The sequence below is a fragment of the Morone saxatilis genome, unplaced genomic scaffold (assembly GCF_004916995.1).
Source record: "Morone saxatilis isolate NCDOM2014 unplaced genomic scaffold, NCSU_SB_2.0 Contig11, whole genome shotgun sequence".
Classification (NCBI taxonomy): domain Eukaryota; kingdom Metazoa; phylum Chordata; class Actinopteri; family Moronidae; genus Morone; species Morone saxatilis.
In genome coordinates, this window is record NW_023339663.1 from 11,854,341 (window position 1) to 11,871,773 (window position 17,433).

Below are 17,433 nucleotides of genomic sequence, written 5' to 3' on the forward strand. Positions count from 1 at the left end.
CTCTCTTTTTTTTCTCTATTTTTTAAATTGGCTTTTTTTTTGTCTCCTCTTTAAAAATCCCGATTATTTTCCGTTTACAGACCACAGGCTCCCTCAGAATAAGCTTACCAAAAGTTGAAAAAACAATCCCAGGTTTGGCAAAGGGGGGCTGGGAAAAGAGAGAAAGAGAGTTGGCGTCCACTCGGCGTTTTAGTCCATGCACGACTCCGGTGCCTCTGTCCAACGTGCTGAAAGCATAACACAGCCAGGGTAACTATGAGGGGCCAAGAAAATATCTATATACTTTTGTTTGAGTGCCCACTTTAAACTGCTTTTTACTCGGCTGCTTCTCCGCGTCTTGTCACGTGTATATCCCCCCCCTTTGCCAAACCAGTCCTGTTAATATTTGATCACATGTTGGTCGGACATTTCCTTCCAGATAACAGCACCTATATCACAAACGCCAGTTCACTTCAGTGTATAGTCGCCTCAAAAAAAAAAAAAAAAGGGCTCCACTCTCACGCCAAATTACAACTGGCACCGCTGATACTGAGCCCTATTGTTCTTAATGTCATGCTTATGGCAAGTGTCACAGGTAAGTGGCACATGTTGCTTTTTTTTTCTTTTTTAAAACATGGGCACACCGCACAAAAAGAACATACATACATGCATAAAATATAAAGCCCTCACTGCCAACACACAGCCCCTCCAAAGACTACAGTCTACAGCCTACATCCACACATTGCGCGCAGACACAATGTAATATTTCCTTACCTCTCTCACTGTACCGGCATATCCTGAGCCGAAGAAATGCCACACAATCTTTTTTTCACACAAGCTTTGTCAACATCAGCCTCACCAGACATGGGTCTCGATACTGAGTTTCTCAAGTAGCCACTGAGTCCAACCCTTCCAGCAATGCGTTGCCAGACTAAACAGCAAGCACGACTATTTACTGGTAATCATCCTTTAGCCTATATGCTGTGTGTGTTTCCATTGCTACTTACCATTTTCCCCTACGCTGTCCTGGAGATAGAAGTGTCTTAATATCCACTCACTCCAACAGATGCTGGTAGGTAATGTGTCTTGTTTGAAGTCATCATATGAGAACTTCTGCTGTGCTCAGTAGATCGCCCACCACTTCGCTGACTTATGAATCTAATAACCCTTTGCAATATCGGCGTGCTTAAACTCTCTTAGGCAACACCTTGGTGGCTCTACAGTAAAGGCAAATATCAACAAGCCCGGGTTGTCAGAAAAGCTTGTACAGATATACGTAACACCCTCGCCCGGACAACGCCATTAGGGGTCTTACGTGATTGAAATAAGCGACGGCAATCCAAGTTTATGGGGGTACTAGTTCCTGACTGATCCGCTCGTTCACTGCCTCAAATCTTTAAATCCGCATCGGGCAACAATGACAGGGACATAAAACTTCTGAGACATATTCCATATTCACGTGTTTGTGTTATAGAGTGTTAACTCCCTCTTTGGCGAGGGGCCATTGGCCTATTACGCATACGCACAAACTGGTCATTTAGGATTTTTCTTCACACGGGCGATGCACAGCCAGGTCGCTTTTTACCAAACAAATAGCACATTAATAGCGCCCCCGAGTCTGCCTGTCAAGTTCTTGAGGAACTTGTTGCTGCTCAAAAGAAACCCCCCCTCCGCTTTTTGTTTTGTTTTGTTGTGTTGTTGTTGCTGGCCAAACACTCTCACACATACATACATACATAGCTACATACATATATATATACTTACATTGTCAAATTCTGTTAAAAGTGCTGCGTTTTTTTCTCCCCCCGGGACAGATATAAGAGAAATCACACACACACACACACACACACCAAAAAAAAGTTAATCCACGTCCTCCAGAGGCGTAATTACACTGAGAGAAGCGATCAGAGCGATTAGAGCCAGGAACGATACTTTTCGATCAGGAATATCTGGAAGTTCAAAGGCGAAATCTGTTTTCAGTAAAATTCCATCAGTTGCACTGCCAACACTCAGCCATCTGATTGTTATGCAGTGACGAAGCGCTGTGCTTGCAAGTGGAGCCCCAAATGTACGAAGTAACATGAGTAATAGGTGATATTTGTCTGACTCTTTGCCAGCATCCCAAAACTTTTCTAGAGTGATTGCAAGAAAAGTGTCATTTTCGTGGTATAAATTACTTTTTTTCTTTGTCATAGTTTATGGGAATCACGCCGCATGGGTGGCGCGTTATTGAAACCTGTAGGCGTGCGTCTGCGAAGAGACAATAGCATCAATCTGACACATCCATGGACTTCTCTTACAAAACAACAACAACAACAACAACAACAACAACAAAAGATGCTCATCAAAGTGTTTTAAGGTAACTCGATGCCATTCAGACCTGCTACTCTGGCACACAGGTTGCCTTCTGCCTCTACACGTGAATCATGGGTTAAAAAGGGGTTGTGGGAGGAGGATTGGGGGGAGACACTGTCCCTTCCCCTTCATACATGTACTGAAAAATGCATCGGAGTATTTGATCTGAAGCTTTATGACATTAGAAGAAGAAGAAGAAAAAAAAAGATGCAAGTTTTCTGTGTTGTCAGTGTCACTTGTCAATATTGTACCACCAAAACTTCTAACACATTCAAAAGTCTTTTCTTGGCAAATATAGTTGATTCTAATTTGGTCTGACTACGCATGTACTCTGTCATCTTGCTTGTAGAGGCAGTGGCCCAAAAAAAACCAACAACCTTATTTTCTTTGCAGTTTGTGTCAATACGATTCTGTCTCAAAGACACAAGATGGCATAATCAGATAAAATTAGAATAGAAAATAGATTTTTTTTTAAATTATTATTATAAGTATTATCTGCCAAGAAAGATGCACTTTTTTTCATGTATCACACTGGCAACAAGTGTTGGACTTGAGAGTCACACATAGCTTATTATCCTTGAACTCACTCCTCTCTAAATGTAGGCTTTTCACACAGTGGCCACTCATTACAGGCTACTAATAAAAGGGAGTGACGTAAAGAGAGAGGTAACACATATCAGCTCGGCGTGGACAGCATGCTGTGGATGAACAATTCCTTTCATTCGCTTCACATGATTAAATGATTGGGATGTATGTGTCCCATCACCTCTCGGGCTCCTACCATCGTCCTACTCTCAGTCCTTTTTGCTTCCTGACGTGGTAACTTGACTTGCTCCTACTTGTGATGTTGTTAACACTTCCTCTGCTCCCACAGCTTTTCGCAGACTCTGTTACTGACTCATGCTCGTCCCTTTTCCACTATCCATGCCCTCCCCCGCACTCTTCACCACAATATCTTATGGCTGAGTCCGAGGTCACAGATCAATCACTTCATCCCCTGGGCTGCATATGACTGCATGGCATTTTGCTCTATGGTCTGCCAAGATACTTCACCTCTTTTGAGCTTACTCTTGGAACTTTTAAGTGTTTGAGTGGAATATGTTTTGGCAGAGGGAGTGTTATTAAAATGTGTAGCCAACGGGCTTCATGGTCGGATAAATATGGAGATGAATGTTGCACCATTACAGATCTTTGTGGTCTGTAAAGAAAGACCGAGATAGGAGGAGATATTGATATTCATTAGGTACAGTAAACGCAGCGAAGAACATGTATGATGTAAGAAAAGCAGCAGGAACAGTCGTGGTATCGGTCTTTAGTGGTTGGCTGATTACCACTTGTTGTTATTACTCTGTGTTTTGCGAAACGGTCTTTTTCTTTCCAAAGCAGCGACCTGCCTTTAAGATGCGATCTTATGTGATTAATCCAGCCTTTACTGAGGAGCTGACAACAATCTGTCAATAAAAACCTCAGCTCCACCTTATCAAACGACAACAGTACATAATTAATCACCAAAAAAACAACAAAAACAAGTATTGTTAAAGCCATTTTAACACTGCAGTCATCATACTTCCCCGTTTACATCTGCTAATTACATTTGGGCCCTGTCTGGTCTCTGGAATCATTACTAAAATGTAGAGTGCCAGCCTAAAATTTTGAGTCTATCAGCACTTTCCTCCCCCTCGCCTTAATGACAACTATTAAGCGAGGATGGATTCAGTCGGGGCTATGTGTATCATTACTCTGTCTTAATCTTTGTCCCATAAATATTGATAACAAGAGCCCCACGTCATGTGTTACTAGTACCTGCTGTTAAAAATAGAAGACCGGCTGATGGCAGGTTATCTCTTACTGTCAGATCTCTGTGTATTTGCCCCCCACCCCTTGTATCTACAGGAAGTTGAGCTCTGGGACAAACAAAGAGCAGACAGAAAACAACAAATACTCTGATTACACACCAGTAAATCAAACTACCATACCTCGTGTCTCTTCTACTCACCCTTTAACACTCAAAGTGTAGTTTGTAAAAAAATAAAAGGTGTTGTTACAGTCTTGATTCAATTACACAAAAACACAACTTATTCTTCTTTCCTCATAATGAAGCAGTCAAAATAGCTTAATCCAGTCACCTTGTTGACAATGTGCTTCATGCTGTACATCTGTCATTCTGTCGTGCAGCTTCATAATATTTCTGTAGAGTGTGGAATTAATTATCAGGCTCGGTCGGTGACTCAGAGCTCAGGTCTTCAGAAAGTAATGCAGCCCGTAAATAATCGCCCTACTGCCACCATACTTCACACTGATGGCGAGCGCTGCATTTGTGCTAATTTCGCCGTTCTATGTATAGTGTGACGGACAGTGACAGGATGGATGATATTTGGGTTGCCCCAGTGGCTTAGCAGGCTGAAATTGAACTGAATGTGCTGGTGTGATATTGAGGGTTTCTGTCTGGCTTTGCTGCGTACAGTATCATCCGTCTTCTCCAGACCATCTTTTACAAGTTTAACACCAGGTGACTATGTAAACTCTGTCTTTAGCGCCTGAGGGGAGAAATCTGGAGCTCTGGGTGTGACATATAAGTGCATTGATCTCCTAACTCTGACTAACCTCCGTCTGCTCGACAGCCTGGAGTAGAGGATGCTGCCTGTCTGCCATTAGCTTTATGACTGCCTGGGTGAGACAGGGTAATCTGGGCCTGCCACTGGACTGAGAGGCTGCCACACTACAGTAGGCAACAAGGAGGGTAAACACAAAAAACTGGATTTAAAATGTCTAGAGTATCTCAGATAAGTTTCATTTCTTGGACAACAAGAAAAGTGAACACAGAAATATGGATCTGAACTTCTCTCAGATCAAATATCGCCCCAGGACCGTGACTTATTCATGATAGAAATGAATGCAGTGTATTTTAATTCTGCAGCGTGGTGCACTGAGATGAGATTGTGTGCGAGTGTTTGTGTAAGCTTGAATGTGTATGGAGTGGTGCGAATTTGAATAGATGTATTTGCATCTTGTTGCTTAGCCAAAGGCATTATTGGTTCCCAGTGGTAGTGACCTGAAATTTTGCATGCACGGCAACTCTGCAAATGGTAGCCCCTTTATGATCAGCCAAATATTGCACAGTAGAAGTATGAGGCACTGACCTTCAATGCAGCACATATATGTAACACACGTCGACCGAGATGTTCACATTTCATGATTGTCTCTCCTTCCCAGTTTTCTGCGGAGCTCTACAAGGAAAGGAGAAACAATGAAATGTATTTAAATCTGTCTGCATTTTTCTAGTGCAATGGCTCAGATTGATTTGGTGACTTACATTTAATAGTCCTATTTGCATGCCACCCTGCCTTTAAGTATAGCTAAGAAGTCATGTAAATGACCGAAAAGAAGAACACACTAGTAAAATAAGAAGAGTGTGGTGATTTTTAAAGCTTGCAGATGTTACAGAAGTCATTCCACAGCAGTGCTGCGTGCATACTCAGGAGGCAGGCGGTAGATTGTAAGTTCAGATATTCGCTTTATGTGACTCAGTCCGACACCAGCGAGGTAGACTGGAGCAGGACAGGCTGTTGACCTTGTAATGGATTTCTGAACTGGACATGAGCGCACATGTTCTGTCACACTGAATAAGAAAACACTTCTTCTTTCTCAGTTTCGGAATAGTTCGTCAGTATAAGTTAAAACCACTAACCATTGTAAATATCTTGCTGTAAAATCTATTGTAAGCCAACTTAAAATATACAGTCAGACAAGGTCAGCAACCCTGGAGAACTCGTATCAGCATTACTGAGGCTTTAAAACGAAACCGTTTTTTCAATGTTTTTATGTAAAAGCCCTATTTTCTGACCCCCATACTAAAATGCCTATGTGATGAATATAATCTTTATCTGCTTAAGCACTTGTGGGTGCCCAGGAACGGACGGGTCAAGAGTTTTAGCTCTTTTATTGGTTGTCTGATATAAAAGACAGTAGCAGCAGCTTGCAGAGGAGGTGGAGGCTCGTGACTTGGAAGCTAGCAGTTCAAATCCCCGGACTGACTGATGAAAGCTGTGTAGGGAAGTAACACTGTGCTCTGCCTCAACAGCAACTGTCAAAGTGCTATGGCACAGAGTCACTGAAGTACCGTGCAGTGTACTGGGCAGATCACAGGTATGGGTGTGTGAACTTTCTCTTCACATTGTTGGGTTAAATTACTGGATTTAATAAAGTGTCGAAAATTACGCTCAAAGCTGGTAGTTTGCTTATCAAACATGAAGAAATGTGTAGCTGTTTGTATGAAGATCCAAAATTGGAAAATAACACAAAATAATCGTGTTACTTAAACCTACCACAAGGAGTTCTTAACTGATTATGAAACAGTCTCAATTAAATACTGATGCCTCTTTATGACCTACATAAGCACACCAGAGAATCAGCAAAAAGACTGGATAGGTATTTTTAATGGATTCAGTCGGGTTCCTCTTGAAATCAATGAAACGAGAGAGATATATAACATAGGTATAGGGTTTTTAGACATCTTAATGTGGAATTGTTGGGAATCATTGTGTTGTTATTGCCTTAGAATGAGACATTTTTATCTAAAGACACAACGGGTCGCCTTCCATGGAGTCTACCATGTTAAACCACCATGTTTCNNGACAAACCAAACACTGGCTGTAGATAGGGCCTTTTGTGTTTTTTTGCAAGTTTCATGACCACCATACTTTCTCCTACACACCTCACACCCCGTTCTCATTCCCCTTTTAAAAATAAAAGGAAATAAGTCCGCTCATAAGTAACAAGAAATTGCAGAAACACAGACAATATGTTTGAGGCAATTAGAAATAGTGTCACCATCACTTTGTTTGTCCACCAGTCAGAACTGACATGTTGCTTTTTTGACTGTGAAATGTTCTACTCACCCCACAATTCACATGGTACACTAACTTAAGCATTATGGAGTTTTAAGGATGGTGGTTGATTTTGTTAAATTAGCTTCATTTTACCTGCACAGATATGAGATTGGTATCAATCAGCACATATCCCATTTGCAACAGACGACTACTTCTTTAAACTGCTTGACAAAATGCAAACTTAAACCTCAAACATTTAATTTTAACTGGGTACAAGAAGATTTTATATTTAAAAGCTCCAGAAAAAATACTAATTAGATGTTGTGGTGAATTGTTATATGTTTTCACATGTTTACACCTCTTTAGTATCAGAATGTTATAAACACAAACTTTCTTCATAAACAATGTCAAATGGTCAGGTGATGTTTTTTCATATCTGAACTGCATGCCCCCAACTCCCGGTCAAACACCCTCCTCTGTACAATAAAGTCAAACAAGATTCCCCATTACAGTTGACAGACAGACAGTAGGCACAAAGTTTAAAATAAAGGTCTTAAAGGGAATAAAAGCTTTGCAGTGAATGGTGAGGGAATTGTTAAGGATAATACAAAGGAGTGGGATTTCTCGTGCATTTGTCTGCGAGGGATATCCCAGCCAAAGTTTCTCTATACATCAAAGAGCCGCCGCAAATAAAAGCACACTTGTCAGGGGCGAACAAACTGCCTCCTTTGTGCCTTCTACCAGCCAAATTCAGGCACACAAAGCCTTTGGATGTACAACACTGCAAAGAAGACATACTATTCAGATGACATGCTTTGCTCTCTGGTGGTTTGCTGTGTGCTTTTGTCTGTCCTGACCAGGACAGATATATAATATCACTGGATCAAAATCCTTTCAGTCCCTTTTACTCCCTGTTAAAGACTCCCGTTACACTCCCTCCCCCATACACTCCACTATTCTTTCTTTTCTTAAACAAAGTAAACTTGATGCAGCCAGATAACACTTGCAGCCCTCAGGCCTAATGCCCAAAAATGAGTCTCAGGTTCATTCAGGTTTTTTAAGCAAAGAGCCTTGTACAAACTGTGGTCAGACAGACTGGACACTTTTCACTGCTGGAAGTCTTTGTCCGTTTTGGTTTTCAGTTTCTTCAAACATCTGTCATCTGCATCTTTTACATTCCTGTGAAATAAATCACTATCACTTAGAAAGTTTTTCCATGCCAAGAAAAAAAAAAATAAGAAAGTAGTTTTACCGCCCGCACACTCTCTGACACGACTCACAAGTCCATCCAAGTACAAACTAAAACACACTGAACATACATCAAAATGATTTGTATGATGCTGAGGGTTTCGTGTGTGATTAATAATGATTATTTATCTGTTTTAATAAGAGCTGCAGCAGTGGTTATTTCATTATCAGTTAATCTGCTGACTCTTTTTTCAGTTAGCAGGTATGTGAAATAGATATCAGAATAATAATAATCATGAAAAATGCCCATCACAATTTCCCATAGAGAGGTTCGATGTATTCAGATTGCTTGTTTTGTCTGATCAACAGTCCAAAACCCAAAGATATTCATTTTACTATCACATAAAACAACGAAAAGCAGCACATCTTTGAATTTGAGAAGCTGGAACCTATCTACGTACAGTATAAACTTTATATATATTTCATTATATTCTATTTATAGAATTGTTTCACCTAAAATTTACACTGAACAACAAAAATGTTCAGTGTATTTGCCAATAAACTTATTTTTCTTATAATCATTTGTATTAAATGCAATTTAAAACCACCCCAGTATCTACCAAAGCCTGTTTTGATATGACCTATGGCAATGGTTCCCAACCTCAAGATGATTAATAGGAAAGAAAAAAAATATTCTGATACACAAAACTATGTAGTTGTCAGACTTATCTCTAACCTTTTCTTTATATTTCAAAATACTTTATAGTCTTACCTTTTCAGGCCTTTAAAATAACTCAAAATAAACAATATGCAAAGGGAAAATCACTGTTTTGTGGATATATTGACAACTTGGTGACAACAGAGGGTTGTAAATAGACATTTTAAGAGATCTTAAGAAAAACACTTGGAAATCAGTAAAGCAAATACATAATATAAATACAAATAAAGCAAATACATTTGCTTTAGTTAATTAGAAATCCTAGTGATCCAGCGTGTTCACAATTGTAGTTTTACTGTATATGCAATGAAACACATAATAAGTAAAATACAGTTTCCTTTGTCACCATGATTATTATCACAGCAGGTTTTAGCTGCCTTACAGAGCACTTTTATTCTTTCTGCCAGTCTTGATTCTTTTCAATATAATGACACGTTTACCCAAGAAACAAATTTCTGATGAGCACCTAATTGACTAATTAATTGACCTAATTGATTGACTGGAAATATGATATAAAGCCTTGTCTGGAGAATAGAATCTGATAGGAGAAGGGAGCCCTTTTTTAAGTGCAAGGTGTGTGTGTGTGTGTGTGTGTGTGTGTGTATGTGTGTGGCTGGGAATCATAGTCTGATATCAGTGGATTTTAATGACGATATGTGCTATTTTTGCTTGACTTTTGTTTTGGTTTTTTTTCACATTTGAGAAAAACGTCAAGGCACACCTAAGCTCACTCAGAGGCACAATGACGAGAACCACTGCTTCCCTCTGCCTTAAGAGATTTCAGTGTGTTGAATAAAGCAAATCTCTGAGTGAATACAATGACTCATCACCAGGGTCATTTGCCTTTCACTGCAAATGAGTGTGGGTGTCTGACTAACTTGCATTTATAAGCTGGATATTGTTTTTTAATCATTGAAGAGAGAGAGAAAGGGTGAGAAAGAAAGACCCAGTGTTCGTGTGTGTGTGTGTGTGTGTGTGTGTGTGTCTGTGTACAGTATGTGTGTCAGAGAGACACAGACTGAGGGCCACATTTTGAGTCTTTGAGACGCATTGTGCGCCCGGAGCCACGCGTGTTATTTATCAAACAGGCGCTTTGGCCTGGAAGTGCAATTTCCTCTCATCTGACAGAGAAACCCTCTGTGTATCAGCAGTGAAGTACGTCTCTCTCCCACACGCATTTGAGGGAGGAACACGCAACAAGTGGGAGGAGATATGATAAGTGTGATTGGCTGCACATTCTGCCTGATTTCTTAAAGTTCACACACTTTGTGAAGGCTGGTTTTAAGTGGAAATTTTTTCATCTCTACAAAGCAGGTGCAAGTTTTTGCAGGTTTTTAAAATTAAAGGCCATGGTAGGCAGGAGGAAATTTAATTAAGCTCTATCTGCAGAAATCCAGCCCACATATAGCTACTATAATATCCATGGTAACACATTATTTGAAAAGGTGTGGATAAGGCTGGAATTTAACTATCATCAAAACTCTCATGATGACATGATCATGACTTAAACATCATGATTTTTTATAATTGTTGTCATTAAGTGTAATTTAATTAATAAGGTCACACCTTTCTGAGAACAATCTCTATCAGATGCTTTAATGTGATGTTTCTTTAGTTGTTTTGTTAGCGGAGCTATCCTTGCTAGGATACAAGCTAGATGGTGTGCTAGTAGTGCTAAATCCTAACACAGCTAGGAAGTTGAGTGCAAAGTACAATGAACAACATGAACAAAAAAACACAACAACAGCACAAACAACAAAACACTAATCATCATAAATTGATAACAAATTTGAAATTAACTTCATTTACATGAGCTCAGCTTCCTGTGAACAACGCAAATGTGACCTCACTTACACAAACTATTTCAACCTGTATCATACAGTAACAGTGTTACTTGCACAAGTAAATATTTGCTCTTTAATCTGGCTGACTAGAGTGGTATGAGCCAAAAATATACAGATTTAGATGTAATCTAATTGCAATACACTGATAAAAAGAATGCTGAAATAACTACATTATGATGGTGATTTGTAAAAAGACTGAATTCATACTTTGTCGGGTTTGTCCATAAGACAACAAACAATCGATTTTAAAATGCTTGTTTCCTGAATGGGGTTCAGATCAATCAAAGCTATACTTAGTTTATAGTAAAGTAAAACCAATACCTCAAGTGAGCAAGTCACTTACCAGGTAGTCCAACTTCCTCACTTACTTTTCTCCAAGCAATCTCCATTTATGTCCGGTCTCAGTATAAATATGAAGTAGGATCATAGAGCTCTGGATGCCCACAGACGGCTACAAGTGAAAGTGGCACCTCCACGGCCTGCAGCAGACAGGTTGACAAACAAGAGTGAAGAAATTCCACTTTTTAATCCCAAAAGTTAAGTTAACTTATTGCTCCAGAACCTCCAGCTCTGCCCCTGGTTCTCTTTTGCAGAGCTCCCTGGGCTCAAGCTGCTGTCTGTCGGCAGGAGCAGCTCTGTCTCTTCGGTCCTGCAAATGCCCTGTGTAATGCACATATTTTCATTCAGTGTTGGATTTTTTTTTACACGAAAAATGCAAATGGGGCGAATTCCACATATTAATGTTGAAAAATTTGTCTCATTTGCGATATGGTGTGTATTTGCGTCTTTGCATTGACTTTGTATACATTTGCTTTGCTTTCTGTGCGAACACGCCATAAGGTTGAGCCCAGCCATCCTACAGAGGACACTCATTTTGGTTGCCTGTATCTGCGATCTCATTCTTTCTGTCACTACCCAAAGCTCATGACCACAGGTAAGGGTTGGAATGTAGATCGAAAACTTTTCCTTTTGGCCCAGCTCCCTCTTCACCACAACAGTCCACTACAACACCCCCATTACTACTGACACTGCACCAGTCAGCCTCTCCAAGCTCAATTCTACCCTCACTTATGAACAAGATCCGGACATACTTGAACTCCTATGCTTGGGGAAGAAACTCACTCCCAACCTGAAGGGAGTAATCCACCATTTTCATGGCCTCAGATATAGAGGTGTTGACTTTCATCCCGGCCGCTTCAGACTCGGCTGCAACCCCCCAGTCTGTGCTAAAGTCTGATAAAGCCAACAGAACCAGAATAGAACCATGTCATCTGCAAAAAGCCTACAGTGGATAGGCAGAGGATCCCATGATCCCTCCAACATCCATGCAAGTGTAAAAAGTTGGTCCTCTGTTCCACACCAGGATGGAATCTGAATTTGCTCCTCCTGAATCTGCGGTCCGACAATCGATCACCAACCTCCTAAACTAACCTAAACTTTGCAGGGGAGGCTGAGCAGTGTTATACTGCAATAACTGGAGCACCCTCTAGTAAAACGACATATGACTGCGGATGTCCCATACCCTTAACAAATGTGTAGGAGTTAGTGGCATCTAGTAGTGTGACTGCAGATAGCAGCTCCTTCGCTTCACTCTCCCTTTATAACCGGGAAGGAGAGTCTATAGAGGCTGAGAAATGCGTGGAAAACTCAAATGGCCCTATCTAGAGCCAGTGTTTAGTTTGTCCATTCTGGGCAACTGTCGAGCTACTACCATGATCTTTCTCTAGACCTAACCAAACCATAACCACAGCGTTGTCAAATCATTAAACGTATTTATTGTCCAACATGGACAATCCACGTATTTTGTCATTTAATCTGGAGGATTTGTTTGTGTTTTCATTTACTCCAGTTGTACACCTCTGTTCAAGTTAAAGTTGGGCGGAGCTATGCAGGAAAATAGTAGCTGAGAGGGAGGAGTTATTTCAGTGCTGTAGGGTTAAAAGTCCTGAAAAGAGCACTTTGAAGGCTTGGCTGGGCGTGAATCTCTCTCAGTTGTATCAACAGTACAAAAGAGGAGCAACTGCATTAGAATATTCCTGGTTCCTTGATAACAAAAAAGTCAAAGGTACTAGCCTGTGTACATTAAAACACTGCATGAAACATTTCGATAATAAACATCCATTCATTGACGTCCAAATTCTTCCATTTCTGCTGCGTGAACTGCTAACTTTGAGCTGAAGCTGATGATTATGCTTTGTAGAAATCTGATTAAACTTCCATCAGTGTAAGTCAATTATCTTTCAGATTCTGGGTCGATTTTGGATGCATTTTACAACTATGGTGAGATAAGCGTTTTAATTTTGCTACAGCTCAGATTTGCTGCTCTGGCTTGCTTACTCCACAGACCAATGGTGGCCATCAGTCATATTTGTGTCTGTCATCATATGATGAAATAATTATGATGGTGATAACACACATCAAGAAGACTTGTGCTTCTGTTTAGAGAAACAAAAACTTAAAAATTTACATTGAGGTGACTAAACTATTTTATTGTACTTATCAGAATGATGAAGGTGTAACAAGTGCAACAAAGCAGGAGAGTGATGCAGATGTGAATCAACCACTGTCTGTACATGCCCACACAGTCCTGAGAAGAGGTTTAATCCGGCAAGTGAAACCACCTGTGTGGGCAGTGTAGTGGCTGTCTATAATGGCTCTAACAGTATTTGAAACACGCCAGACTAGGCTTGAATAAAAAGTTGTTAAATTGTAGAATAAAAAGAATGCCAGGATGGATAAAGGGTCTAAAATGCTGTGTTGAGATTATACTTTCCCCCGCAGGTGGACTTCCTCACTACTGACAGATTAACTTTGCTACACCCCAGCGCACAGTCAGGCAGTCGTCTGCACCGTCCTGTGTGGGAGATTTCCTTTTCTTTTTATGTGCAGCACTGTTTTTTTAGTGTTTAGCACTGTCGCCCCACAGAGAGCAGGTCTTCAGTGGAAATAAAAACTGCAGTTCATGTGTGGCGTTTGTATTCTTTAATGCAGTGGGGGGTCCAAGGGGTCACAAGATAAATCTGAGGGACCATGAGATGGTTAACAGGATGGGAATGCAGAAAAAAGTATCTTTCCTACTAATATTGACTTTTTATTGTGAATTACTGGATAATTTTACCACTTCAAGTATTAAAATAAAATTATCTGAGAGGGTTTAATCACGCTTTGATTTCCATGGTCATAGCCCTTAGACATATGCAAACTGTTACAAACGGTAGCAAGTGGATGTAGCTTTTAACAGGTCACAGGTCAAAAATTTTATAAAACACTGCTCTACCCATAATATTTGCCACCAAAGACGTACATGCTGGCTATAAGTGGTAATATTCCTACCATTTTGCAGACCCGGACTCAAAGTTGAGCAGGTACCCAGGCCGAGTCTAATTTAAATCAACAAAATTTAGACACTCTTACTAAAGCATCGTCATCAGGTGGTGAATAGTGACATTAGTGACAGCACAAGCAAATACAACAGCGCAAAAGGGACTGAACGAGGAGCAAGGGAGGATTTAAAGGGCGTTATAAGGGAACAGGTGTGAAAGGCTGCCAGGAAACGAAAGATCATTTGAATGTCTGCATATTCCCTAACCATCTTAAAGAGAGGGAGTCACCCATCCACTCAGTTGTGCAGTGTTTCCTGGAAGTCGCGGTAAAGGGTAATGAGCATACACTCATGCACTGTATAATACCAGTAGGATTGGGACTTAACCCTGTCTCCATGGCAATTGGTGCAATGATGACAAATTTGCTGTTTCAATAAACAAAATGACTAAAAATTGCCTCATTGTTGTGTGTTTTAGTGATATAGTCATTACATGTGTAACACAGAAGGGACACATTAACACAAGAGGATATTTTACACTGTTTGCCTTACAGGCAGAATAAAACAGAATTGGTTTGTCAGAGTTTATATTTGTGGTCTGTGGGTTCAGACTGTAAGTCAGCAAAGCACTTCAGTAGACTCTGCAAATCGTGAAATGTTTATTTGCAAGGCTACCTGCACCATACAGCTCATTCTCCTGAGGATGAGTCATCCACAGGCTACATACAGTACATTTGAGGTGGGCTTTGGATAAGCTCCTGGAGGAGAATGTAGAGGGGCAAAGAACACTGCTGAGCCATCACAGCTGTACTGATTTTCTGTCACATTGTTTCACAACAGGAGACATTACCTGGTAAAGGAAACTGTAAATCTCACCCATCCCCCACAATAACCACTGCACAAGGTCCTGCCAACAGTCAGCTATGTATTGATAAAGGGAGCCAGGTATTTGCTGCCACATTGTTTTTCTCACAAAATTTGTTTGCTGGGTAAAATGTAGAGGGAGATTGTAACATGAAACATTTCTGCTGTAGCTTTTCTGCGAAATAATTGACTGAGGGATGAAAAACCTTGTGAGCCATCTAGTTTTCTCTGATGTCTTGATATCTGATGTAGTGGACAGACAGTATACATATGACGTCCTTGAGGATGGATGTTTGTTGTTACCTCAGATCAACAGGGTCTATTTTTCAAAGTCAGCCAACCAACTGCTCTTTTTTTACCAGTGCGTTTATTAATCTGCTCCCTTTTGTTAAAAAATGACATTATTTTCTTTGTGGATTTATTTGTTAATACAATTTTTTACCTTAGTTGATTAACCGTCCATAAAATGTTATAAAACAGTAACTAAAACTGAGCATCACAATGTCAGGTTTTGTCTAAAACCCCAGAGGAAGAAAGAAAACAGCAAATTCTCACATTGAAATAAATAATTAATAAATAACTAAAACGATTAAAGCATTATCAGAATTGTTGCCGATTCATCGACTGATGACTGATCAATCATTGCACTAGTTTAAATCTCTGTGAAGATGTAAGCTATGAGGGCTTACCTTATCCAGAATCACTCTGTTCGACTGCCTTTTGTGTTGAAGTATCTCCCCCCAAATGTGCTACAATTTTGTGGACAGTTACAGATATTTTAATGATTTTTATTTTATACTTATATGTCTATTCCTTTGCTTTCTACTGTTGTACGGATGTACTGGAAACAATTGTACATGGTGTAAACAACAATCCTCTTGGCCCTGCTTTACATGCCAAATTCAGGGTGCATTCCAGGAATTTCCATAACCCCCATTTAAATATTTGCATTTAGCATCACGGGACAGAGCAATGAGCAAAAGCAACTCTTTTGTGCCTAGCTTATGATGCTATATTTTTGACTGAAAATATAAATACATTTTTATTTTCTTCTATAACAGGTCACACAACTACCCTTTTAATCTTTTCTTTGTCTTCTTCTTTTTTTAAAATTGAACTGAACTATGCACAAATGCACCAGTGTCCCCCAAAAAGAAGAGCGGGGGAGCTAAAATAATAAATACCAAGGCTGCTCTTGACAATTATTTAAAGCACTCTTTGAATCTGAAATATTAATCTTTTTTTAGCGTGTTCACATCAGCATGAGACACGGTGAACTGTTTGCATGCATCAAGCATGTACACATATTTCCAGGTGACATACAATTTTAGGCTAACAGAGGTAAAGCAAAAGCCAACAAGCGACACTATTAGTGGTAAAAGGACAGACAGTACTCGTGGTCAGCTCTCCACGAGTTATTCCACTGTGACATATTGCTGTAAGATATCAGGTCATCTAATTAGACAGGGGATGAAAAGTTCACAGCTGTGACGTGCTGCCTTGTGGGAGTCAGGAACATTGTAGGAGGAATCATATGCTTATATTTGTATGTGGCAGTCAGTGTCTCTCTTCCTGTCCGTGCACAAACATAAAGGCTCTTTTTCAAACACTGGATTTATGTAATTTAGGCCAACACTCAAGGTTTCCTGAATCAGAATTATAATAAAGAATCATAATTAATTGCATCTGTGCTTTGTGTGCGTTAGTGTGATGGTATCTGGGGGTGCAGCGGGTTAAAAAGCAAATGCTGACGTTTCATCTGCATGTAGAATCTTTGCTTTTAGCAGGCTGGTCTGTTGTTTAAGTTCATAACCACTCATCTCTGACTCCGTGTGAGGTTCAATAAAGGTTATTATCCCTGTAACCAGGAGGGGAAAAACAATTTAACGATATAATCAAAATTCACTTGCATGTGCTCCAGTGACTTGGCGATGAAAACAAGACAGCTACATGTAGTAACATAATGACAATCAATTAAAAGTGCTCTGACTTTGGTGCGAAATGCCATTAAAGTCCCTGTGATCTTTGTTTAACAATACATAAATAGAGTTAACAACTTTGTGACGCATTTGCACAGAGGTGTTTTTTTTACTAACAAATCACAACACATAGCATGTAATGTCTCTCAGGGAGGCAAGATAAAACAATGGGTCCGACATGATCTGAGATTCTACCTGCAGTTGCTAAGCAACACCCACCTCCAACCTCTCAATCTGTCCCATTGGTCAGCAGGAAAAACGCACAAGGCGCCCCATTGGCTAAGAGAAAGTTAATAAACTTTAGCCAAGACCTGCCTCCCTGTGTGCGCACACACACTCACTCCCTCTCTCTCTC